The sequence below is a fragment of the Colossoma macropomum genome, unplaced genomic scaffold (assembly GCF_904425465.1).
Source record: "Colossoma macropomum unplaced genomic scaffold, Colossoma_macropomum, whole genome shotgun sequence".
Lineage (NCBI taxonomy): Eukaryota > Metazoa > Chordata > Actinopteri > Characiformes > Serrasalmidae > Colossoma > Colossoma macropomum.
Genome location: NW_023494799.1, coordinates 8,910,189 through 8,936,107, shown reverse-complemented (window position 1 = coordinate 8,936,107; position 25,919 = coordinate 8,910,189).

The following is a 25,919-nucleotide window of genomic DNA, read 5'->3' as shown; positions in this document are numbered from 1 at the left end:
TGTGGATTCACAACAGGAAAAAAGTCTTCGCTGTGACATATCCTTACCCTAACACTTATGGTAAAGACCTGCTGTGGTCAAGACATTTTCACAGGTTTTCTAAACAGTTGGACAGCCCAAACTGCCTGTAGTTGCAAAAACATCCACATATGCAACAGACAATAATCCTGAATTCAACATTTAACCCCTTAAAATCCCAGCCTTTATCACATACTTAGGCTTATTACTCAGTGACTACAGGGATTTCAGTGCAAACTGGCTGAGCTATTCTTAGGTTATAGAAGTGTGTAATAAAATCTTGGGCCTGCCGACAGGCCCTGGCTATTGAAAGGGTTAATTTGATGCACCGTGGAGTGAAATTTAAAGTATGTAGGCATGCTCGACACATGTTTGCTGACTACTTTAAATCTTGAAAGGAAAAAAAAACACTTCTCAGCTGATAAACAGATTAAAATCAAGTCAAGTATGAAGGCATAGATTAACCGGACTACCCTAAACAGATAACACACTTGCACAGGCTCAGAAGGTTCACCACAAAATGCAGATAACTGGTAAGCCTCAAGAAGAAAAAGACCAGATTACAATTTTACAGCTTACTAAAAGCATAAAAATGCCCGAAGAGTTCTGGGATGAAGTCATATGGATAGATAAAACAAAATGGGATTAGTAAGCTGAGAGAAAGAAAACATGTAGAGAAAAAGGACAGATGTGGACAGCAGTGGACATCTTAACCTCTTAGATCCATAAAAAAAATAAAATAATATAGTTATAAAAATTTTCACATTAATAAATGCATCACGTTTTGAGTTCATGATGCTTACATTCGTACGCAAAGGTTTGAACGTCCCCTGGTCACATTACATACACAGAGAACACACTGAAATATAACATTTTTCTTCAAATAGTTATCATATTTAGTGCCCACTTCAACATATTGGAAGAAAATATAAAATGTGGCATCACGTTTGTACAGACCACATTGTATGTTTTACCAACATATCGCTGTTGTCTGAAGAAAGCCTTGTATCTCCAAAATGATAACTTTACAGGAAACGGAAAAAACCTACTTTACTTTGAATGTAAGTCTAAGTTTTTCTTCCGACAGCAGTGCTACTCAGCAAATGTGTTAACTTATGTTCACTTTGAAAATCAACAAAACATGTCAACTGACCAGATGCACCAAAACGTTTGCAAACAACTGTATATTTAAAAAAAATCTGCTCTTCTTACATTGCATGGACCGCTGAGCTATAGGCACAAACAAACTGTCAAATTTAGCAGAACCAATCAAAATCTCTGTTTAAAGACATGTACTTTTGTACTTTAACTCAAATTGTGTACTTTGTCCACCACTGCTCATTTGTCCAGTTACAGTACACTGCTGTATTACTCTAGTACATGTACAAACCTACTTCTGAAAGGTTCTTTATAAGCAGTGATAGTTCAAGGCTCACCACTTTTCCAAAAAATGCATCAAATACTCCAACTGTTTAATAACAACGTTCATCATCAAGAGTTTGCACAGATTTCATCCTGCACAGTGCATAATATCATCAATAGATTCATGCATAAAAAGAAGGCTGAAAATCACAACTGAATGATCTTCGATCCCACAGAAGGCGCTGCATTAAAAACCGACATGCTTCTGTGATGAATATTACCACATGGGCTTGGGAATACTTGAACAAACTGATGTCAACAAACATTGTTCATTGCTGCATCCACAAATGCAGAATAAGACTGTACTATGCACAAAAACACCGCCGACTTCTTTGGGCTTGAGCTCATCTGAAAATGAGTGATGCATAATGGAAATATGGTCTAATGAGTCAACCTTTCAGATTGTTTATGGAAATAATGGATGCCATGTTCTCCAGGCCAAAGAAGAAAAGGACCAGCCAGATTGTTACCAGTGTAAAGTACAAAAGCCAGAGTCTGTCGTGGTATTGGGGTGTATTAGTGCACATCCGTGAAGGCATGCTTAACACATTTTGGATCAACATATGCTGCAAGAATGTCAGTTTTTTTTTCAGAGTTGAAAAATATTCTACACGTGTTACAACATAGTTGCATAATCAGTGCAAGTGCTAGGCTGGACTGCCTGAAGGCCCTGTATGGTTGCACAGCTGAAGACTTGTATGACTGAGAAATGGCAGAAAATTCTGCTTTCAAAAGGGACTCAGGTAATGTCTTCAGTGACCAAATGTTTATTAAGTGAAAGGAAAGGTGATGTAACACAGTGGTAAACATGCCATCATCCCAACAGGAACATGTTACAGGGATCATATTTGGAATGAGCCTTTGGAATAAGGTAAAACATAAAGTATCATTTTTTTTTTGTACTGTTTTCAATATATTACAGGATATAATACAAACAGAATTTGCTAATGACTGCTTTCTGTTTTTATTGGCACTTCACACACTTCCCCATCCTTTTTGGAATTGTGTTGGTACATCTACAGGAATAATATAGCAGTGAACTGTACTGGTAGTCACAGTCTAGTAACGGAGTTCAAGAAAATGTGAGTGAAATCTACCTGAAACGGAAGTGGGGACTTTATAGATGCCTTTGCTGATGTCTTTACAAACCCTGGTTCTGCTGAAGGTCAGAAGAAGAGGTCATGATTGCTTATGAGTAACATCCTCACCCAAGCCAAAGTGCAAACCCTGAAACAACTAGTTCCTGGGGGCTGTTTTCCCCAAGCTGTTGTTTGAATTTGAATCATGGCCGGCCTACAATGTTTTAGCATGTGGCCACAGTTGTACAGGTGGCTCATCCATGCCTAGTTAGTATATGGCTACAAGGTTGACAGAAACTCTTGTGGCTTTCTTTCAAAAGGGAAGTGGGTTGAAGCAGTATCTGCTCCTCAGTTACTCAAAACCTCAAATGGCAGTATTATCGCCATATCCTGTAAAGATCGTGCTGATGCAAACTTGAAGCCAAAGTCAAGGCATCCGGTTGACGAAGCAACACTTAAAATGCATCATGCATCGTTGATAAAAGGACAAGATAAACAATGCAGAGGTGAATATTATGCAAGCATGTACTTTCTCAGTGAAACCAAGCAGTCTTGAGCTTATGGCTCCTAAATATCCCAGGCCTATTACAGCATAAGGTTTATTATTTGGTAATTAAATGCCATACAATGCAGACTAAGTGTTATTATTTTTAAGTTATATAATTGTATGATTGGATGAAGTTCCCAGCAAACACAGTTATATTGTGATAACGATCGTGAACAACAACAACAACATTGAAATGTAATTTCTGAGAAACTTGTGACAACATTATCTGACAACATTGTGACAATGTAGTGGCAACATTGTCAGTATGATGTCACAACCACCTAGAATCCTCGTTAAAGGCACCTCAGTGTAATTGCAGCACCATTTAAGGTGGAACGTGATAGAATCCAAACCCGGGAGACTCGATCTGTTGTCTGGACAGGTGAAGTTTATTTGTTGCGCGCGCAGGTTCCAGACATCCAGCCAGCCCCCTTATACAATGGGCTGTCACACTTTTATAGCTGGACTGATGCCAAGATTAGACCCAGCGTATACAGGACAAGTAACAGGTGTGACAACATGACCATATAAGGAGAAAGACAACAATAGGCAACCTAAAATACAACTTCAAAACACACACACACACAACACAGCACATTAACTTCCTTCAAACGGAAAATTCAAATGAGAAGCTGGCGAATAAGAAGCTGATTTTAGCTTAATATTTATGTGTGACTTCATTATTTTAGAGGTTTGGTAGCCAATTTTATTAGTTTTTATAAAATATCACACACTGGAATGTTCTGAACTCTGGAAATATGCAGGCTATACAGATCCAGTCCACCAATCTAGCAAATTTTCTTGTCGTGGTGTTTTCTGGAGATGTATCTAAAGCATCTACATGTCTTTAAATCGTTTTAGTGGTGATTCTGGTCTATTTTGCTTGTTTTTATCCACTTTCAGGGTTGTAGCTGCAGTAACGGTGATGAGACGAGCTCTGTCAGAGCACAGTCAGTCACAGCTTGCCTACCAAAATGGCGATGTGGTCTACTTAATGACGTAATTGAATACTATGGCTAGGTAGTCATAACACCATATGGCAACGTTACTGAATAATGAGATTATGATAATGAGAGTAGCAACGTTGTTAGGTCTGAGCTCATTTACAGGAAAATTCCACTGATTTTTAAAAAAGTTCTTCCTAATTAAATGGTTAAGATAGAAACAAAGTCATATAGAATAATTCGATGTGAAATGTAAGATTCTAGGTAAACTAGTCGAGTCACAATTGTTCACAGTGGTGGTGATAGGAACCAGACATCCAAAGTGTTTAACCCTTAGGAACCTAGGGTAATTTGGGGTCATTCTTTGGGTCATTACAATTGCAATTAATAAAGTATTTACATGAGACAGACACACATGCCATGTAATTTCCAGGAGACCCTTGGCTACTTATTTGACATGTAAATGCTAATAGACTTTGATTTGTTTATGAATTTGGCTCATTTTTGATCAAAAATTTACCTAGCATCTGCAAAATTTTGTACATTTTTGATTTTAGAGATCTTGAAAACAAGTGACACCTTAGATATCTCTTCAGAAATTGTTAGTCTGGAGTGTCTATTGGTTATTATGAATAAAAATAAACAATTAGCATAAGGCGGCGATGTTTTTTTATTGATTTTCTGTGCTTTGGATTCATACTGAGTGCTAAAACTCTGATACGCAGCAAGACAGGCCTTATTTTTAATTACACATTGAGTTGCTTATTTAATATCAGATATTTTTAATATAAAAAATCAATGTAAACTGAATGACAGCTAAATATGATTAATTTTTATTATAATATTTATGATATTTAGTGTTATTTATCTGTAAAAATGTGTTTTAGGGCCTGTTTGTGTGATTTTGAGGGAAAGATCGTACTCACTGTAGCTGTTTGGTCCCTCTGTCGCGTATTTCCGCCCCGCGCCAACTCTCTCAGTACTGAAACAGGCATGGAGCGCATGGCTTGCGTGCGGTCATATTTCTATATTATATTCAAGTAATGTTTCATTATTATGTGTTTCTCTTCAATGAATCATTCACCACTCTAAATGACTTTGTTTACATCTCAACAAGGTGTTTAAGGTGTTACACTTCTAAAAATAAGACACGTACTAAATCAGTAGACTCCACAGAAGCATCCAGATACTATGAAAGAGTCTACAACGTAATGTTAGGCCGTTGCACAGTATGCAAGTTCTCTCAGGTTTCAAATCTGTCAGACTGGCTTGAATGAAGGCTGGTACAGTGCATCGCTAAAACTGATTTCCTGAATTACAAGCTTAAGGGTCTGTATCCTGTTTGTAAATTCTTGTCTGTCACATCTGCCCTCACCTCTGAATTTACAGCCGACTGTGTGCATTTGTCTTTCTCCTAAACTGCAGAGCTGTGCCTTTAGAAGCCTGATGCACATTTTAGTGTCTTCGGGGCCAAGCACGTTATTCCTGACATCCTCTGTTCACTCTCTTTGATGATTTATGGTAGCTTGCACATGGAGGGTGGGTGCTCCATACAAAAACTGACTGTACTGAAAATATATTTCAATATCATCTATTTCTGTGTTTGAGAATATACTGTCAACACGTAATACATTTCACTTTTGTGGGAGGGGGCCTTGCTTGTATATTGGATCTCTCTCAAATAGAGGAGAAAGACTACAGTCTCAGCTTGGAGAAGAATACAGACTACTGTTATATAAAATAATGGCAAAAACAGATGTTTGAAGCTGCTAAATGACTTCATATAAATAACTTCATGTCACAATAGAGTATTATAATAACGCTGGCTTTACAGAGTAAAGCTTTTATGCCACTTTAGTTGCACTAAATTTTTACTACATATCAGTTATATAATGAAAAGCCTACAAGATGATGCTTCAAGGGTTCTGTATTAAAAACCATGGTTCTATATAGAACTGTGAACTCTTAAGCATTTGCATGCTTAAATGGTTCTTTGCATGGTGAAGCTGTTTTTTAGATTGACTGAGAATGTGCTGTATATGGTTCTATAGAACCTTTTTGAAAAAGGGTTCTATACAGTACTGAAAGGGTTCTTCTAGTGTTACAAGCTTGACATCATAGCAATAGCAGAACCTTTTTTGGTGCTATGTAGAACCCTTTTTTAAAGGTTCTATATGGAGCCTTATAAAGCACATTCTTTGTCAATATGAAGAATGATTGCAAATGGTTCTTTGAGTGTTCATGGTTCTATAAAGAATCACTGATAGGCTGCTGTTATCATAGCCAGATGAACTGTTTTCTCCTCTCGATGTTCCCTAATTTTACACAGAGCAGAGAGTCATTCAGCTTCCAAAAGTAGAAAATGCTTATATAATGGAATGACCTCCTCAATGCAGCACTTCTAGGACAGGATGAGCAAGACATCATGTTCAACTGTGATGGTTACTTAAACTTAGAGAACACACTTCTGCACAATTTAATGCACAATTACTGTTTATTTGCTGAATTTAACATACAGAGAAAAAAAAAGAAAAAGAAAATATGGCCTGTGCAAAAGTTAATGCACATTTTATACTGTGTGTTTTATTTTTGCTAATATATTTTTAAAACTTGGCAAATAAATAGAAATTGTGCACAAAAGTTTGTACAAATGCCATATTTAGGTTTGTTCTCTGCAGAGGATGTGTTAACTTATTTTCACTTAGAAAATCAGCAAAATATGTCCATTTGACCAGGGTGTTCAAACTTTTGCATATGTGTATGTATAGGAAAGTAATTCCTGCTTCTGAAACTATGCTGATGATATTTTAACCCCTTAAATGGCCAGTTTTATTACACACATCTATAACCTAAGAATAGCTCAGCCAGTTTGCATTGAAATCCCTGTAGTTACTGAATAATAAGCCTTATATATACACATATGTTGGTTTTTTTTTTCTCTCTTTCTTTTTTTCATTAAGGTACACTTATAACTTACACTTGAAACTCTTTTCTCATTGGCTGCCCTGTATTTTGCAGTCCTTGCTGAAACACTCCTTATATCTTCAGAGTGAATGGGTGGGGCTAAACTGCTGTAGGTTGAAGAGGTTGATATATATGAGTTTAATTGTTTTCATGACATTGCAAAAATAATGAAATTAAAATGGGCTAATTTCAGTATATGGATCGAATGGAGAGTGAATGACACATTTTGAAACTTGACCAATGGTTTCATTTTATATCAATTTGTTTTGATATAAAAAAGTGAGTCAGACTGTTTAAAAGTGAGTAGTCAATAAAGCTTCTCTACCCAACTTTACAGTAATTTCCTGTTTTCCCTGTTTGAGCAGTTGTAATGCGTGTTTTATAGACCTGCAGATCTTTTCTGTTTTTGAAGAAGAGCACTTGGACTATTACACATTCTAGCTGAGACTCCCTGTTGTGTGTAATGGAAATCCTAATGCGACAGAGAAGCGTGTCCCAATATGCCATCATTTAAAAATTATTCTAGCTGGGCCAACTCGCAGCTTGGCTGGGATATTTACTTTGGCTGGATACTAGAACATGAGAAACATGTCTCAGTGGTCTTTTCTGTCTCACTCATTTGATGAATCTCTTTCTTCAGTATTTTCATAAAACTAGGGCATCTGCGCACAGGCAGCAAAATGTTCCTCCTGCCTGTTTACTTATAGTTCTAAGATTAAGAGACCCAGTAACCTCAAAACAGTGAAGCTACAGAAGCTTTCTACATTTTTAGGCCTCAAACTGAAGAAACCACAAAGTATCTGCTTTGTCACTGAGCAAATATATCAGTTGTCAGGAACTAATGTGTTGCATCAATGAGAAAAGAAGATATCATCACTGCACTACAATTCCCAGCATGCACTGCAACATAATGTGTGCTCTGATCCCCTTCTATGGGCCAGTGGTTACACAAAAATAATGTCTAGTTCAGTCTAGTCTAGTCTAGATGTCTAGTTCAAGCAAATAGGCAGTTTTAAAAAGACTACCTTCTGTTGAAATTAAAGAAGTGTAATAGTCTAACATCTGTAGATAACTCAGCCTATTGTTTTATATAGAGCAATTTGTTTTTATTTAAAATTATCTTTATATAGTTCAGGTATTCATTGCCCATTTTGCTGTTGCAGTTTTTTTGTATATTTTAAATAAACAATGGCTGGTTCAGGTCATAGCAAAATATTAAGTAAAAATGACGTAAAAACAAAGCTGGCCCATGGATTTGTTGAGATTTTTTAATATATTAAGTTTGACACCCCTGGACTAGAGAAAACTCACAAAACAAAGCAACTACATTTTAAGTAACGGCCTAACACTGGTCATCCAGCTAACTGAGAAATTCTGCTTTATGAAATCTTGATTTTTGCTCATAAAGAAGCAAGTGAGATTTGAATAACCTGCATTAGTATAATTGTGCAGTCAGGAACTCATTTTGGAGGGAGAGTTGCGGTTAGAATGAAAATATTACAAATGTGGACAAATCACTGTGATCTCTCTCCATGAATTGATACACGCAAGTGTTTTGTGTCTGTGCCAGGCAGGTGAGTGCTTTGCAACAGAGCAAGTGGTTGTGTTGCTGATGTTTAGCATGTGAATCAATTTTTAACTTTTTTTTATTTAATTAGATTTAATAATTTATTTAATCATTTAATTCCTCAGTAAATCTATGCATTTTTTTCTTCATTAATATTGATGGAATATATTTCAATGGATTTGGATTTTCATCTTTGTCAGTGATGAAGCGAGTCAACATTTATATTTTAACTGCGTTTAACCCCTTAAAATCTCAGGCTTATTATATACTTAGGCTTATTATTTAGTAACTACAGGGACTACAGTGCAAACTGGCTGAACTATTCTTAGGTTATAGAAGTGTGTAATAAAACTTGGGGCCCACTGGTGGGCCACTGGCCAAGGGGTTAAATGATATTTTTTTATTGTGACAGGTGTACATGACTTTCCGTTTTCAAGAAAGCTGCAGCTGTACTGTCCATTTTATCTCTGCATGTTCTGCATGTCTGTCTTTGTGTTTTCACTGCAGTGAGTTCTTACCCCACCCCTTATTGCTCACTAGCAGCTCAACACAGAGTCACAGCATATCACACACAGAGAGCCAACAGATAACAGAATTACAGGAAAAAAGTTATTTTATTTGATTAGATTAATTAAAGGTTATATATACAGCATTCTAACATGAATATAGCAGCAAAGGACTATTTTCTATGTAAAGACATAGTGGAATGACGGCATCCTGAGCAGAGAATGAAGTCACTCCCCTCTGCGTGTGATGTAATCCGAACTTCTCTGTTTTTTGTTTTCATCGCTGGTCCGGCCACACGTACATGTTAGTCCTGTCCTGTGAAAGTTTTGGCCCTCCTCACGTTTTGTTTTGCCCACCCCAGATAGTGACAGCCCACAGAGCATTGTGTGTGCACCATTTAAGGCACCATTAACAGGAAAATTCGAACAAGAAGCTGGCGAAAATGAAGCTGACCTAAGCTTCGCTGTTTATGAATGTTTGTGATAGCAACTGGTTAGCTTCACAACAGCAATTGTAGCGACAGTTTGCTAACCCACAGGCTAGCTAATATTAGTTACATTAATTGCTGTATCGTATATGTATTGTACAAAAATCTAAAAAAAGCGTTGTTCACCTTGGCTATGCATGTCCATGAAATTTGGGAGGCAGCGCTTCTGAAGGAGCACTGAAGGGAGGGTTGTGTTTGTTTTGCAGTTGAGTTAAATATCAACAGTTGTTCTCCAGAATTATATAGTGCGCCTTTAAAAAAACAAGTCAGTTTTTCCATTACGTTAGCAGAATGGCCACTAGGGGGCCTACAGAAAGACGCTATGGCTATTACTTGTAAGAAAGAAAATATCCTTATAACAGTAATTGTTTTTGAATTATGTGGCCAAGCTGTGCCGCTGGAGTTACTTTCACAGGAAAAATGCATAATGACTGTTTATTTTTGATTCTTACCATTGCAGCTGGCAGTGAAAAAAATGTGATCAAACAGGCTAAAAAAAAACACAGGTTCATTTGTTGTGGTTATATATGCAGGGCTTGTTAATGATCAATTTGCTGACCTTTGTGGTCATCATTTTAGCTGCACAAAATAACATTACTTGACAAAGACAGCCGTATTGGCTGCTCTTTGTCTGTGCTGTGTTCATGATTAACCTTTCAGAGCTGGAAATATTTCCGCTCTATTTACCGCACTAACAAAACCTCACAGAAGACCATGTTTGTTTCTCTCAGTGACCCAGACACAAAGGTCAGCGCAGGCTCGAAAGTTTCTCTCCTGCCCCTGATCTCACCTCGTCTCCCTAAAGGAGTTAGGACGTTTAAGAGGCATTCATCAATATCTAAACCTCCTCACCGGTCCAGGATGTTCGCACATGCTGGCCTCATCACCGTCTCTCAGCTGCAGGCCGCCGGGCACCAGCAGCTGCACACCATCAGTCATTGCTGATGGCCTATGAAAGGGCCCTCTTGCATCCCATGTTTGTCACTTGCCGACCCAATTTGGTCACTATAAAGCTTCCATCATAAATCGGTTCTCAAAGCAGCTGTTATATCAACCACATTTTCCCCTTTGAAGAAATATGTATCTGTTTCTCTCAGTGCCGTGATGTAAGCATTTGTGTGTCGACAGTGTTACAAGTGAACATTCCTTCTGAGGATGTAAGGCCACCGTGAGGTGATACCTCTCCGACTGACCATGCCTTCATCTTGCATTCTGCAACCTTTGTCCAAAGAAACGCACGTGCACCCAGGCTGAACCCTAATCAGGCCGCTCTCAAAGGGCCGACTGTTGTTTTCCGTGAGGCAGCAGACGGAGTTCAAAGCTGGGCTTTTGCTTCCTGTTCAATTCCCTCTACAACTTGATCGCATCTGGCTAAGCGAGGCGGCGACTGAAGTGGACGATGGATGCCACTATAAATCTCCAGCTCCTGAGGCATAGCGGAGAACCTGCCCTCATCAAAGACAGGGCAGGTGCTTTAGTCTATCATTTGTACAGTTACTTTTAATCACCTCTCAACTGCTGGACAACTACCTTAATTGCGAGCAAGACTTTTTGTTCGCAGACATTTAAAAAAAATACGCTCCTGAGTGATTTCTGTTGCTTTAATATAAAGTTTCTGTTTGTCTTATAATCTCATTAATGAAAACCATATTTTTTGGAGCGTGCAGTTGTCTGGACCTGGCTTGTGAGTTAAGGGACTTTTGAGGCTGGTTGCTAGAGAGACAGCCATATTTCTGAGGGGAGTACTTGGATGCTTGTGATGGATGAGCAAAGCTTGTAGAAGGAGGAAAAATATCCTGTCCAACAAATTTGCTGGGGTTATGAGGCATTAGCTATAACTGTGCTCCAGACGTTCTCATTTCTAATGAAGTTACGCTCTACGCTACCCCCCCCCCATAAGTAGTATCAATATATCCATATAGCATAGCTCTTTAATTTTCACTTTATAACACTGTGTCAAATTGGACCTTGGCAAGATATCAATTATGATTTCAGTTATGATGTCATTACCACATTCTTTAAACAGTAATGCATTGTGAAACATCCTTCCATCTCCCTCCCAGCTCCAGAACCCTCAGGGCCTTCTAGGCCTTCAGAGAAGCCCTGATGATTTCTGTCAAATTATAAAAAAAATAAATGTCTTAATTTTTAGTACATTTTTATTAGAGGTAAACTCTATAACTAATGTAATACTTTTATTTGATTGTTTTTGTTATTTTGGTTGGGAACAAAGGATTAAATTCTTTAAATGCCCAACCAAAAATGATCCAATCAGATTTTTTTTCTCTGTGGTATTTAAGTCAGTGCAGCCAAGCAAGCTCTCCCATTGGTTAGGACTTCAGGAGTGTGACTGATAGCCTAACATGTCAGATTAATTTCTAATTACTAGGAACTTACAGAGGAATCAACAAATCACAGTTTGATTCCCAGTGGGTAGGAATTTGGTGACAACAAGTATCAGTCTAGGTCTACAGGAAGTTCTGGATAGTCACTGACTGTGACTGTGACAGAGTGGTAGTCTAACCATGTTGGAGTTACTTGTTATAAATGGAAAACAGCAGCAGCAGCAGCTCTATGCTACTCTTTACTGAGTCACTGTAGGAAGTGCTACAAGGTAAAATATATGTTAATGTCTATTAGTAGCTTCAAAAGTCTGTGTTTAATCTAGAAAGACCAAGAAATTCATGTGAATCACCGTAAGCTTAGCACATAACATACTGCCAAAATCTCATAGGGGCCCTAGAAGAAATTTGCATTATCCTAGAGATGTTTTTCCTTTAATTTTGACCAAATTTTGACATTTATGGCCCAAACTGAAGGCCAACTGGTAATAAGCAAGGTTTGCCACTGCATGAAAGAATGCAAATGTACAAAGAGGGTTTATACACTGCAAAAACTGATAAAAGGGGAAATTACAATATATGTAATATTTCATTATAAGACAGAATATTATCAGATTATTTAACCTATTTCTACACATTTATACTTGTTTTCAGTCATTATATCTGGTGAAAGTGTTCCATTGGCAGATCCTTCACTTGTTTCAAATGTTATTTTTCAAAAACTAGTAAAAATGTATAAAAATAAGTCGTATAATATTCTTTAGAGAAATATTGGACATACTGGCTGATTTAAAATGCTTTCACTGGTAGTATATAAATGAGTGTAAAATTAAAGGAAAAATTTGGGCACAAGTGGGCTAATGAACATGATCACCAGCAGAAAAGTCTAAAAAAAAACTGTCATTCAGCCATGAAGTTTGGGATAACAACACTATTAACTCTACATAACACATAACACGTTAACACTGTCCCTTTAAGAGCGAACCCACAGGGCACACTATACCATACAGAGGTTCAGCAGGGATGACTCACTGGAGGGGAATTTGTGCAAAACAGACTATAGAAAAGCTAAACATGACCGCCTGACTGTTTGCCTGCCAATGAGCTGAAAAGCCGTTGTCTGGTTTATTTCAAACTTACCTAATGGAAAATCTGGGAACCTAATTAAATTCAAAGAACATAATAAGTGCCCAACAATTTATTGCACTGTTTTAAAGCTTTGCCATCTGAAATGGTGAGAAAATAGCAAATTACTTTTGGCTCTAAAAACTGAACAATTTAACATGCAAGATTTAAGCAGCGTGCCCGAGCTGGTAGTTTTATGATATCAAGATGTAGTGAGTGCTTATCTGGAGTGATTTTTTGAGCCGGGCTACTGTGTGAAGTCAAGCTGAAGTTCACAGTCTGAGAAACATCATCTCCGCATGAGTAAAAGATTAAAATCCCTTAAAATCCCAGGCTTATTACATACTAAAGCTTATTATTCAGCAACTACAGGGACTTCAGTGCAAACTGGCTGAGCTATTCTTAGGTTATATTCTAAGCTTAAGTGTAATAAAACTTTTTTAGAGGTTTTAAGGGGTTAATTAAATTGTAAAATGTAAGTCAACAGATAGACAAAGTGGTGTTGGGTAAAACATTTTATTCATATTTTATTGACAGTAATGTACACATTTGAAACAAATAAATTCAGTGCATTGCTCTTTTCAGCACAAGGGGTTTGTGTGATGCTGAAGAACTAACAAATACACTTTAAAGCCCTGCAGCTGTATAACAGAATCTAGTTAACTAACTAATATTATTTGATCACCTGTTTATGTTTCAGCTCTGCACATGTGGTCAGTTGCTAACAGCAACATCCTAAGGCTGTGTTCACAAGGACACGTATGTATCTGTGAAAACCCACATCCTGAAGTCGATTTCAGTTTAATGCAATACCAACACATGGCAATTACATATGCAAGCCTCAGCCAATGTGGGGCGCGGGTCAGTCATGTTGATTTTGAACAAAATGGTGGAGACAGTAACGACTGTTGTCCGCTCACATCCCGAGATGTACAATCCAGCTCTAAAGTTGCAGTGACAGCGACAAGTTTGATGATTAAAATGAAGACTTTAGTCTTTTGTGCTTCGGTCTAGGAAATAGAACCACAATTTTCATAAACAAGCTTTCACTTTAGAATGAGTTTCTAACTCGCATCGGTTTCCAACCATAAACATCCTCATAAACCAGAAACGAGTCATTCTATGGAAACGTCCATTTTTGTGTCCCTAGTGTTTACTGACACATCACATTTGAAAAACATGTTAGGATTACAATTTATATATATTTTAAAATAAAACAATAATTTATTATAACAATTACACCTTCTTGAGCCATAGAGTTAGCAGTATTGGTTTTTAAATCAATTATGTAGAATTACCACAGAGGTGCTTGTCCTCACAGTCATGAGTGACATATTCTGAGGTCATTTTTAAAAATAGTCTGCAATTTAACTACAATAATCTATACATGACTATGAAATATATAATTTAAATGACATAAAGAAAAAATAGAAGCCAAATAAATATTATAAAATACATAATGAAATTTGTGGTCCCCAGGAGTCGTGTCACTGGTGTTACTGCATAACAGAAAATCTCTTATTTTGAAATAAAAATCACACTGATTACATCACTTGAATTCCTTTTACCTATTTTCTGAAGATCTTTGAAGAAAAGCACATGGTGAGTCCACTGTCTCTTTTCAGTTATCAGAGATTTTCTCATTTAGCTCATGACTTCATATGAAGCTTTTAGTTGAAGTCACCAGCGTGACCTACTTTATTCTTAGGTAATTGTGAAAAAAATAGAATGCAAATGGATTAAATTACATATTTTAGTGGATATTCCATGATTGGCAACATGTGGTTTGATGCTCTGTATCAGCCATTTTGTAAAATGCATTTTTCATGAAAAATGTCTCTGGTGTTACCTTTCTTATGTATAACACCCATGACGATCAGTGACACCAGTGACTCCTATGGACAGATAAAAATGTGGATGTTTCTGTAGAATGACCCAAACATATATCGATGTGGTTTTTGACAGATATCAAAAAGCCTGAAAGCAGCCTAAAAGCCTATTCACATCAAATTCACATCGAGTATTAAGGGCTAAATTTTATGGATGAAGGAAAAAAATAGTTTTAAAATGAATACACACATATTAATTCCTTCATATTAAATTGGAAAAAAATCACAGTTGGTGTGAATAGGCCTTGACTCTGAAAACCTATCTTATCTGTTGGGTCACCATGACAACTTTATCTAGGACTGAATTTAGTACAGTAGCTATTACAGAGTAACAGGTCCTGAGTTCATACTCTTATCCTAATATTAGATAAGAAAATAATACAGAAATATTGTAATTAGACAAAATTTCCTGTGGTGTCCCCACTTCTGTTTTTAACCTTCCTTTTCTACCATTAGTCAGTATATTAATAAAGAGAATGTTATTTTTTAGCCAACTCTGACAGACAGTATAACACGTTCACTATAACTTTTAACTCTGCGGTTAAAAAGTCCCACACACTGCTGACATATTTTAGAAGGATAGTTTGAGTCGTGCTCTATATTGAAAAAATCTTTGCTTTAAATGTTGTTTGAAGTGGGTGCTATTTGGTGTCAAGGGAAAAAAAATCAATGAGGAAAAAGAAGAAAAACTCTCCAAACCAAGTCTCTCTTTAAATTAAATGTCTTAATTTCATTGACATGTCCTATCTGGTCTGTTAAAAAATGCCACTTGTGCCTTCTACAAGGCATTCTTAGCAGTCCAGCTGGGACATGTCAATACAATAAAGACATTTTAATTCAAAGAGTGCCTTGGTATGAAGAGTTCTGACTGGGTTTCTAAGGAACCAGCTCTGAACATCCTTAAGTTTGCAGGTGACACTACTGTGGTAGGCCTCATAGCCAACAGTGATGAGTCTGCATGCAGAAAGGAAGTCAAGCAACTGATCTCCTGGTGCAGCAGCAATCGCCTGCTGCTGAACACGCAAAAAACTGCGAAGATGGTGGTGAACTTCAGGCGTAACTCACCCTTAACACGAGTAGCTCTGTGGTTTCCACTGTGAAGTCACTCAAGTTCCTGGGCACCAGCATAACCTCAAATGGGAGTGGATGCGCAGTCTGCATTGCCAAGAAAGCTCAGCAGAGAAAGTTTTTCCTAAGACAGCTGAAGAAATTCAACCTGCCCCAGAGTCTCACGATCCAATTCAACACAGCGATCATCAAATCCATCTTCATATCATCCGTAACCATCTGGTTTGGTTCCTCCACCTCACAAGAACGAGCTAAACTCCAGTGCATAATCAGGACAATGGAGAGGATCATTGGATGTGGTCTGCCAACACTTCAGGATCTACAGCAACAGGGTGATGAAGCGTCCTTGCAAAATTACAGCTGACCCCTCTCATGCCGGACATGACCTGTTCCAGTCACTTCCCTCTGGGAGAAGATTCAGGGCCATCAAAACCAACACAAACAGACATGCTAACAGCTCTTTTCCCCAAAGCTGTAGAGCTCATTAACCACAGTGGACACTCGCACTTTAAACTTAAACTGAACCTAGCAAACCTCCCTCACTGTGTTACAGCAACTCGTCTGTGAAGTAGTGCTATTTGCACAACTGTATACAGATGTTAATCTTACAAATGTTCATTGTGTAAACTTCTGTACATTATAGTTATTAAATTATATGTCTACTCAGACCTGTGTAGATATTCATACTAAAGATAGGAAGTTTCTGTGCCAACCTAACACACCAAGCTTCTATAAAACAATAATAATTTAGAATTTCTGGAAGTTACACACTTAAAAAAAAGTCATGAAACCCTCACTGGGGTGGTCCCCTCAAGGGTACATCTCTACTTTTAGTCAGGGAACATAATTGTACCGTAATCCACTGCAATTATATTTTCTAAGCTGTATTGACTCTACACACCCCATCTCGTCTCCAGGCTTTTATTTTATTGTTTTAAAACATTCAGTTATGAAAAGGTACAAATATGAACTTTTTTACCTTGGAAAAACTTATTTAAGGTACACAATTGGACCTTAAAACCACTGTTGTACCTTTGAAGGAACATTTACATTGTTTGTACCTTGATGAACGAAAAATGTACCTGCACAGAACCTTTATTTCTAACAGTGTAGGATGCTTCTGTATGACTCTTCTTTTCCTATCTCTGTTTTTTCTTTTGAACAGTGCTTTTGACCAAAAGTAGACCCACACTCATACATGTTCCTGAATTGTTCTACACTCTTTACAATAAACGTGACTGAAAGCGTTCTTTTTGCGTTTTTGAGGAACCATTTTAGTACAGGAGATTTGAGAGCATGAAGAACCTTTTTAAAGTCTTTACAAAGTCTTTAAAAGCTCCTTTTCAAATATGGTTCTTCAGGGAACGTCTATGGCTTCGCTCAGAAAGCCTTTATGGCACCTTTTTTGTGTATTGGTATGGAACCTTTTTATCAATGGAGGTTCTTTAAACTTTAAAAAAAGATTCTTCACATTCACATCTCATTTACAAAAATGGTTCTTTCAAGATTTATCGATTGACAAGTCCTTTAGGGATCCAAAAATGGTTCTTCTGTGGCAGGGGTGTCAAACTCAACTACTTTATTTCATTTTTACTTAACGTTTTGCCATGACCCCAACAGGCCATTGTTTACTCAAAATATGCCAAACCTGCAACAGCAAAATAGGCATTGAATACTTGAACTATTCAAAAATAATTGAAAAAAATCCTTTAACCTGCCTCTTTGCTCGAACTAAACACCAGGCAACTTCTCTTTTTGGCCATTAGATTGCTGTTGGGGGTCAGAACGCACACTTTGTTGCAGTGCATGCTGGGGAATGTAGTGCATCTCAGGGTGAAACAGGCTAATAAGAATAGAAAATTAAAATAATTACACAGGCTGAATAGGACTGTGTCACGGGCCTGACTTGGCAGGCGGGCCTTGTGTTTGAATCATGGGTTCTATGGCATTCTGTGTTTGAATCATGGGTTCTATGGCATTGTAAGAACCCTCAGATTTCACAGCATGTGAAACTGCTATGACCAAAAGTACAAAGTTCAAGACCAATATGAGGCAGTGACATGACACTGAAAAAACACTCCAAATATGTGTTTTGTCATGCTAGGTCCTCATGTCGTTGTAATAGAGAGGGCAGCAGAATACTTTCATTAAATATTGAAACAAACACCCTGCAGTTCATTTCAGTGCAAATCAAAGTCTGTGTTTTCATGATGAGAAAGCAGCGAGATTTCTCATAAAACCAACAGAATCAAAGCAAAATGACTGATTGTATCTAGACCATAACGTTATAAGTCAAAGAAAAAAGAGCTGCCAACCCACACCACTGTGGTACACCTCAAAGAGCTTTGCAGCCAAGACCTGCATACTGAAGTTGTGGTCTGTGTGTCTGTTTTTGGCGACTTCCTTATTTCCGTATGACTGCTAATTTACAGCTAGTTTGTTCGGCAGCCACAGAAGACCTGATGAATGTGTTAATTTATGCAAAGGGACAACATGAGAATAAGTGTAGCACATTGTAAATGCAATTATCTTTGGCTCTCTGTGCACCAGCTGGTGTCCAAGTCCTCCACAATGGTCCTCTCTCTCATCCTGACCAGAGATTTTGCAGGTCAGCAGGGCATTGCTGGTCTTCCTCATGCGTATTATTAGGCTTTAAAGATTTTCACACCTAAGTAGTAAAATTCAAGTTGGAAAGCCAAATGTCCCTCCGTAAACATACCATTGTCCAGAAAATATCCAAAACACTACTTTGCTTTAAACATCTGCCTCTGTAATAGCCTTAAATGTGCTCTCTTATACAAGCATTAGTGGTAATAGTGACATAGAAGACTCATAGAAGTTTGAGCACATAGGAAAGCATAGTTCTTATGCATATGCAGAAGTACACATGCTAATGCAAAGACCTCAGACTTTAGACTTCAGGCTAAACAGTGAATAATTTGTCACTTCTCCAAATATCTTGTTTACTCATTTCGCAGTGCATGTGGCAGCTGTGGAACCTGCCGGCAGCTGTGCAGATGTGTATTCATCATTTCCACTCTTTCAGAATGTTCTGTTCTGTTAGCTGCACATTTATGAAACAAACTTGAAGGATGTAACAGAATATGGGAAATGTCATTTTTGTAAATGTAGTTCATCTGAAATGTAGTTATAACATTATGAGTAGGGGTGAAAAATGCATTACTCCATGAGGATGCGTTGTTCTGAAGGTGGCAGTTCATTTGCATTGAATTTGCAATGTTAGATTTTTTTTGCAAAATTCAGAGACCACTTAATTTATTTAATTTCCAGCTAAAACAGCCATTACGTTATTTATTTTTTAGCCCCAGGAAAAAGCTGAAGGTAGGGCTGGGCGATAAAACGATAACGATAAGTATCGCGATATAACTTTTCCTCGATAGAGCGATAAGACAGGTTCGAGAAATTTTCGATATAATACACCATTCTCACACTTCCACGTTTTAGCGAAAGCCCTGGTGGCGCTTTCTACTGCAAGGAAAGCGACACTCCTCTGCTGTCGCTAGGAGAGGGCACGCTTCCAAATTTTTCGACTTGATTAGAGAGGGAGGAGGCCACGTGTAAAAAAAGGGGTCGCCAAATATACTTTAGCAACATCTGAAACGCGGAGTTATACATTCCCTGTTTGAGTGGAGCGACCAGCGATCTGTTCTCCTGTGACCGACTGTGATTGACGAGGTCAGTGGTGTAACTGTACTGTCCTAAAGTGAACTCACCTCTTTCCGTGCATCCTAACAACTTCAGCAGTGTTAAATCACGTCTGCAGCGCCGTGTTACAGCGCCAAACCGTCATTTGTTAGTATTAGTGCATTCTCGAGCAACGAAAGTGAAAGAAAGAAGTGGGTTAATGTGAGTTACAGCCCTGATTTAAACGAAAGTAAACTGAGGAAGCTGTGAGGCATTGGGAAGCGGGAGAGCGCTAGGTTAGCTTTCCAGGCTAGCTGTTTTTAGCTGCTGGCTAACTTGAAGCACAACACAGTGAATTGATGATACGGTACATCAAACAAGACACAAAATCACCGCTTTCAGTTTAAACATACCTAAAAGGAGGACTCTGTGACTGGTGCGAGAGATTCACACTGCAGATAATGCTTTTACACAGCGAGCGTCAGATACACTGCGGTTCACCCCTTAAACTACTACGATAGCATAGAGAAATCCAGTCGTCGCTAACTGGTGTCTGAATACTGTGATATGCTCTGACATGGATGTGGTAGGAGTGACAGCAGTGACCTCCAGAACCGAGTTGACGTTGTTGAGAAAGAGTTTAGCACTGTTGTTGGCCACTTGTTTAGCATTTGTAACGGGGTAGCTGAGCGCTCGACACCTGACAGCTAAAAATAATCTGTTTTCTTTCTTAAATTATGACCATTACAAAAATTGCAGCTGTGCTTTTCCAGCTGATAAAAACAGCTCAGAAACTTTCTCCCACTGTCCCAAGACAGATTTGTGAAATGTTCCACTGTTTGCCAAGTGTTTGTCATGATCTGACCATAAATGATAGTTTAAAACCACAGTTAACCACCCAGGAGCAAAATCAGCCTCCAAACGTGAAAGAAATAATGATTTGACATTTTTTGCGATATGTATCGATATCGAACTATATGAATTTTGTTTATCGTGATAACGTTTTTGGCCATATCGCCCAGCTCTAGCTGAAGGTATTTCATACTTAATAAATATTCAGTATTTACTGTGTCCTTTATTACAGCTTCCATTCTTTTCAGGAGACTTACTTTCAGTTTTTGAAAGAAATCTACAGGGATATTTTTCCACAGCTCCAAAGTTCAGTCTTAGAAATTGGTTGCATTTTCTGCTAGAGAAACAGCTGTAACTGAGCTAAAGCTTAAAGCAAAGTTAGTCTGTGTTTTCATTCATATCATATTTTTTAGCCTATACTAGGACATCAGCACATACCGAGACATATTTACAGCCAAGATAGTAAAAAGCTACTTAAATAAATGGACATAAACTGTTGTGGCTCCCAAGGCAGATTGATTTTTGTTGAAAGGACAAAATGGCTCTTCTTATCATTTGGGTGGCCGACCCCTGGTCTGGGTATATGGAAATGTGGTTAACCATCAATAGTTGACATCACAGAAAAACAAAGTGTCACATTCATCTGAAATCTGCTCTCAACACGTAGTCAACAGACCACACAATCACTTCAGCTGGTTTTTGCTAGATTAATTACATAACCCCTGCTGTGACAGAGATGTAAACCACTGCTCTCCTAGGCCTCAATTACAGATCACAGTCTGATTTATCATAATTACGGCCTCTCAGAGCAGAGCAGTCTCACAGCGCATCTAGCAATCACCTGCCAGAGGAGGAAGATCCAGCACAAGTTTCTCCAAGCTCAGATGAATTTCCTGCTAATTTTAGATTATAATCAGGAACAGAGTTAAAAGCATTTCCATTTGAAAAGTAAAACATGGGCCTTGAGGACACTGCGCTCTCTCATTACATCCCAAATGGCAGTTTGGTCACTCCCCCTTATTTCTTTCTTCAATCTTAAGTGCTAAGCTAATAATTGAGGAGACAAGTGGAAAAAGTAAAAATTTCACATACCTCCATTGTAGAGAACAATTGCAGGTTTTTCCAGTACATTCTTTGTGGAACAGGATGATCTGTGCATGCTGACACCCCTGAACTGTCTTTTAATGAATGCATGTCTGTCCTTGTTGAATAACTGGGTGGCACCTGCAGTTAGTTGCAAGTTCTGAATGTGTTTTAGCTTGCATGGGTCGATTTGTATTTTATGGCAGTAGAGTAGTAGGCTACTCTATTTTGCTGTAGTTAAATAAAGCAGAAAGTCCAAGTGTCTTGGTGGTTTGATCGAAAATTTAGCTGCATAATAGAAGATGCCAAAGATCAGTATCCACATTTACTAATCATGGTCTAAAATACACAAAAGGTAGCTAGCTAGGCTAATTTCTAAGACGTAAACATAGTAATGTACAATCATGGGCGTTGCTAAGCCAATTTTAGTTAGCCCTCAGTAACTGTTATCATCTAGTTATAGTTTATTCTCGTTCACAATACAGCCTACTGTAATGGCAGTGCGCGACCTGGGGGAGGCGCTACTGCTGCTGCTGTTCTAATGCAGTGCTGCCTCTGCCCAGAGCCATGTAGCCATCTAGAAATCTAGCCACGTAGCCATCTAGCCATCTAGCCACGTAGCCATCTCTCTACATGGCTCTGCCTCCGCAGTGCCTACCAGAGATTGACTGACGTAACGTTCAGCCAATTATATCAGACCTCACACACTGTAAGCCAATCATATCAGACCTGGGGGAGGGGCTGAAGACAGGATTTTAGCTGAAAGCTCACTAAAATAAACAGTAAGAGACCTTACTCAAAATCTGTGATATACAGAGTGAAACCGTGTCAAACAGAGTGAATATGTCCACCTACAGTATGGATTTGTGGCAAATTATGGTCAGTACAGCTGGATATCTGTGTTTTTACTTAGCTGCTTCACTCTAGCTGGCTAACTTTAGTTAACATTGGGTTTAAGTGAGGTTAAGAAAGGAGGCTAGGCTAACACTGACACTAGCTAACTAGCTAGCCAGCAGGTAGTTTATCCTCACTTCATTGTGAGTGCGAGAGGGTGAACGAACAAGAGGGATAGAAATAACATTGATAGCTCTTTATATTATTTGTTTTTAGATTTCTCTTCAGTATTTGGACACCAATATTTGCCCTGTATTGCTGTTTAGAGTCAGTTAATGGAAAATTCAAACAAGAAGCTGCTTCAGCTTTGTGTGAAAAGCTCATCATAACACAGTTTTATGTCCCTCAATTCCTCAACCTGTAGACAGAAATTAAGAGACAGCAGCTCCGTCGAAGGCCAGTCAGATAAGATTTCTAGCAGTTAAAAGGAAAAAAAAAAATAAATTGATTGATTATTATTTCCTTGTGTTTTGTAAATGAGTCGAATAAATTAATGTATTACTAAACACAGGAAGAGAGGGAGAGAAGGAAGATGAAGGAGACTGACAGGACTGAAGGAGCAGATCTGACGGAGGTTAGTAATCAACAGGAAAGTGAGGGAGAGAATTGTAGAGGAGAGCGGGGCACAACAACAGATTTTGTTTTTTGTTGAATAATTTTAAATATTTAAGCTGGAATAATCATATTTTAATACAAACAACACATACATCTCTGCTACAAACGAACACTTGAACTTTGTTTATAGCACCTACCGTGTTATAATTTACCCCATTGGTGGTGTTAACTGTAACAGACAGATGGTCAGTTTTAACACTTGTTAGAAAAGTCTGATGAATTAGTGCAAAGACAGTCAGTTTAATATAATTGTGTGTTGTAAGAAACAAATGTATTTTCCAACCATAGTGCATTATATATTATCTACTTATAAGACAGACGACTCAGTTGATAGATACACACACACATTAACTTACATATGAAACATCACTCATCAGTAAAATAGATGGATCATTGTTTCTGAATAATCACAGCTTTACCAACTGTTAATGTCAATTCTATTAATATACTTATTTAAAACCAAAATACCAACATCTGAAAGATAAAGTAGAAGAAAACCTCTGTTTTCAGATGTTTTCTGTTTTTCATTTTAAAATCTGTGTAAACATATGGAACAAAAAGACAAAATTTACTGTATTTGTCTTTGTTTACTAAAAGTGGCTTAGTTGTTATGCTGTATAAGAACTTACCCTGCTGTACGGAGGCTGTACTTAAGCCTAACTAGCACTTGCTGTGAGCTTGTCACCTGCTTCAAGATGGTGGTTAAAGTAATATAAGCTTGCACAAACAGCTCAGTAACCAAAACAAATTGTGTTAAAAATAAATTACTTACATGCCCTGAAAACACTCTTTGGCTAAGATCTCTTCAAAACACTGACGAGTTGCTCTGAATTTTCGCAGGAGACCATGGCTGGAAATTGTGTTAATGTGGCCAGAAGCTCACACTGCTTGATCTTCTTTAGCAACATTAAAAGTCCGTGTTAAATTGTGTCCTGCGTTAGGTTGTTCCCTACGCTCCCCTATAAGCTTTCAATTAATTTAACTGAGAACATACAATTTTTTATACATTTTATATTTTGTATTTTTTTCCAATATATTGAATTCAGTAATGAAATAGAAATTGCGCAGTCAAATTGGCAGAAATTGTAGATGTGTTAACTTATTTTCTCTAAGAAACATGTTGTTTGGCTGTTGGTGTTCAAACTTTTGCATACAACTGTGTATTTGATATGAAAAATGATTTGAATGGATCTCTTCAGTGAAATGTATAAATTGAACACAAGTCCAAGTCTACTAGGTCTAACGCTGGTTTAAGTGGCGTAACTCTCCAAAACATGTAACAAAAGACAACAGTGCCATTAAAAAGACTGACATTCAACCCTTTGGCATAATTGTATATTAGCAGTCTTTAAAAAGTGGTGAAATAATTTTGTTTTAAAGGCATCATTGCTATAAAAGTTTTGTCTGCAAGCATGGTATAATCAGCAAGCATAAAGCTGTATTGCTGTGCAACAATAAAACTATAAGATGAATAATTTAATAATAAACTATATTACAAAACAATCCCTGAGGACCCTTATGGTATGAAGTTCAGTGAATCTTTTAGAAATATCTGACCTCTTTATGTCACAGCATGGTTCACTCAGAGGTAGAATGGTGTAACCTCAGGAAACAGTTTTTGAAGTTATACTTGTATAAATGAAATGTAAAGATGAGAAAAGGAGAGAGGCTCTTTCTTCAGTGGCCATAGCTGGTGGTTACTTCCGATTCCAAAGCAAGCCATGTGACACACATTAGGTTTTATTACAGCGATTTTTCACTACTAAGTGTCAAATTTGGTGGCGCAGCCTTTGCCTCAAGGTTAAAACACGATTAATGGACTAATTTCATGTGGAGACGAAAGAGGAAAGCATTAGCACGCCATAAACTGCAAAACAAATGCTTTTCACTATACAGCCTGCAAAGCCTTCAAGTCAGAGACCACCCTTCGTCTGTTTAATTTCCAGTCAAAACAGCCATTAAATACACTTTATTTTCCGCACCAGGAACAAAACCAGAAGGCTCAATAACTAAACATATATATGTATTTTCTAATGCTGTATTTAGTGCACCCACTCTTTACCTTTAATACAGCTTCTCTCTTTTTAGAAGCCTTGCTTTCAGTTTTTCAAAGAAATCTGCAAGGATATTTTTTCGCACCTCCAAAGTTTTGTCTTGGAAGTTGGTTGTATTTTCTGCTTCTCACGAACCAAGTAATCACAAACATATTCAGTGATGTTGAGGTCTGGACTCTGAGGTGGTCAGTCCATTGTTCTGAGAACACTAGCGGCTTCTTTCTTTAATTTCTTTGTTTGTTTGTCTGTTTATTTTTCTCAATAAGAGCTTTTTGACCGCTCCACATCCTTTAAGACTTATAGTGTTGAGTTGTCTTCTCACAGTGGAAGGATGGACAGAAACACCTGTGGAGTTTTTCAGATCTGAAGCAAGAATAGAGCTTGATAGTTAAAAGCTTTAGGTTTTTTTGCTTGTTTTCCTTTCATGTTCTCCTTCCTCATACATCTCCTGAAAAACAAATAACTTGGACTTCATGGCATCCTTGTCTGTGTGTATCAATGTTTGTATACTGTACATTTGAAAAAGTGAACATAGCCAATAGTGCCAATAGTGTAGTGAACCAGCTTTGGCTAATTACTTTATTGAAAAACAAGAGCTTGTTTTATGCCTGTATCTCTGCCTGGATAGCGATGTACACTGGGAAGGGATTAGAAGTGAATTTGTTCTCAAGAAATGTTTATTTACAGCTTCTGCAAGTAAACATTGTAATGAACAGTTCACGCATACAGTTTCTATCGGGTGATCAAAAGATTGGCAGTGTCATGCAAGTTACACAAAGGTTTATGTGGGAATTCCAGAGAGTGAGTCTATAGAATG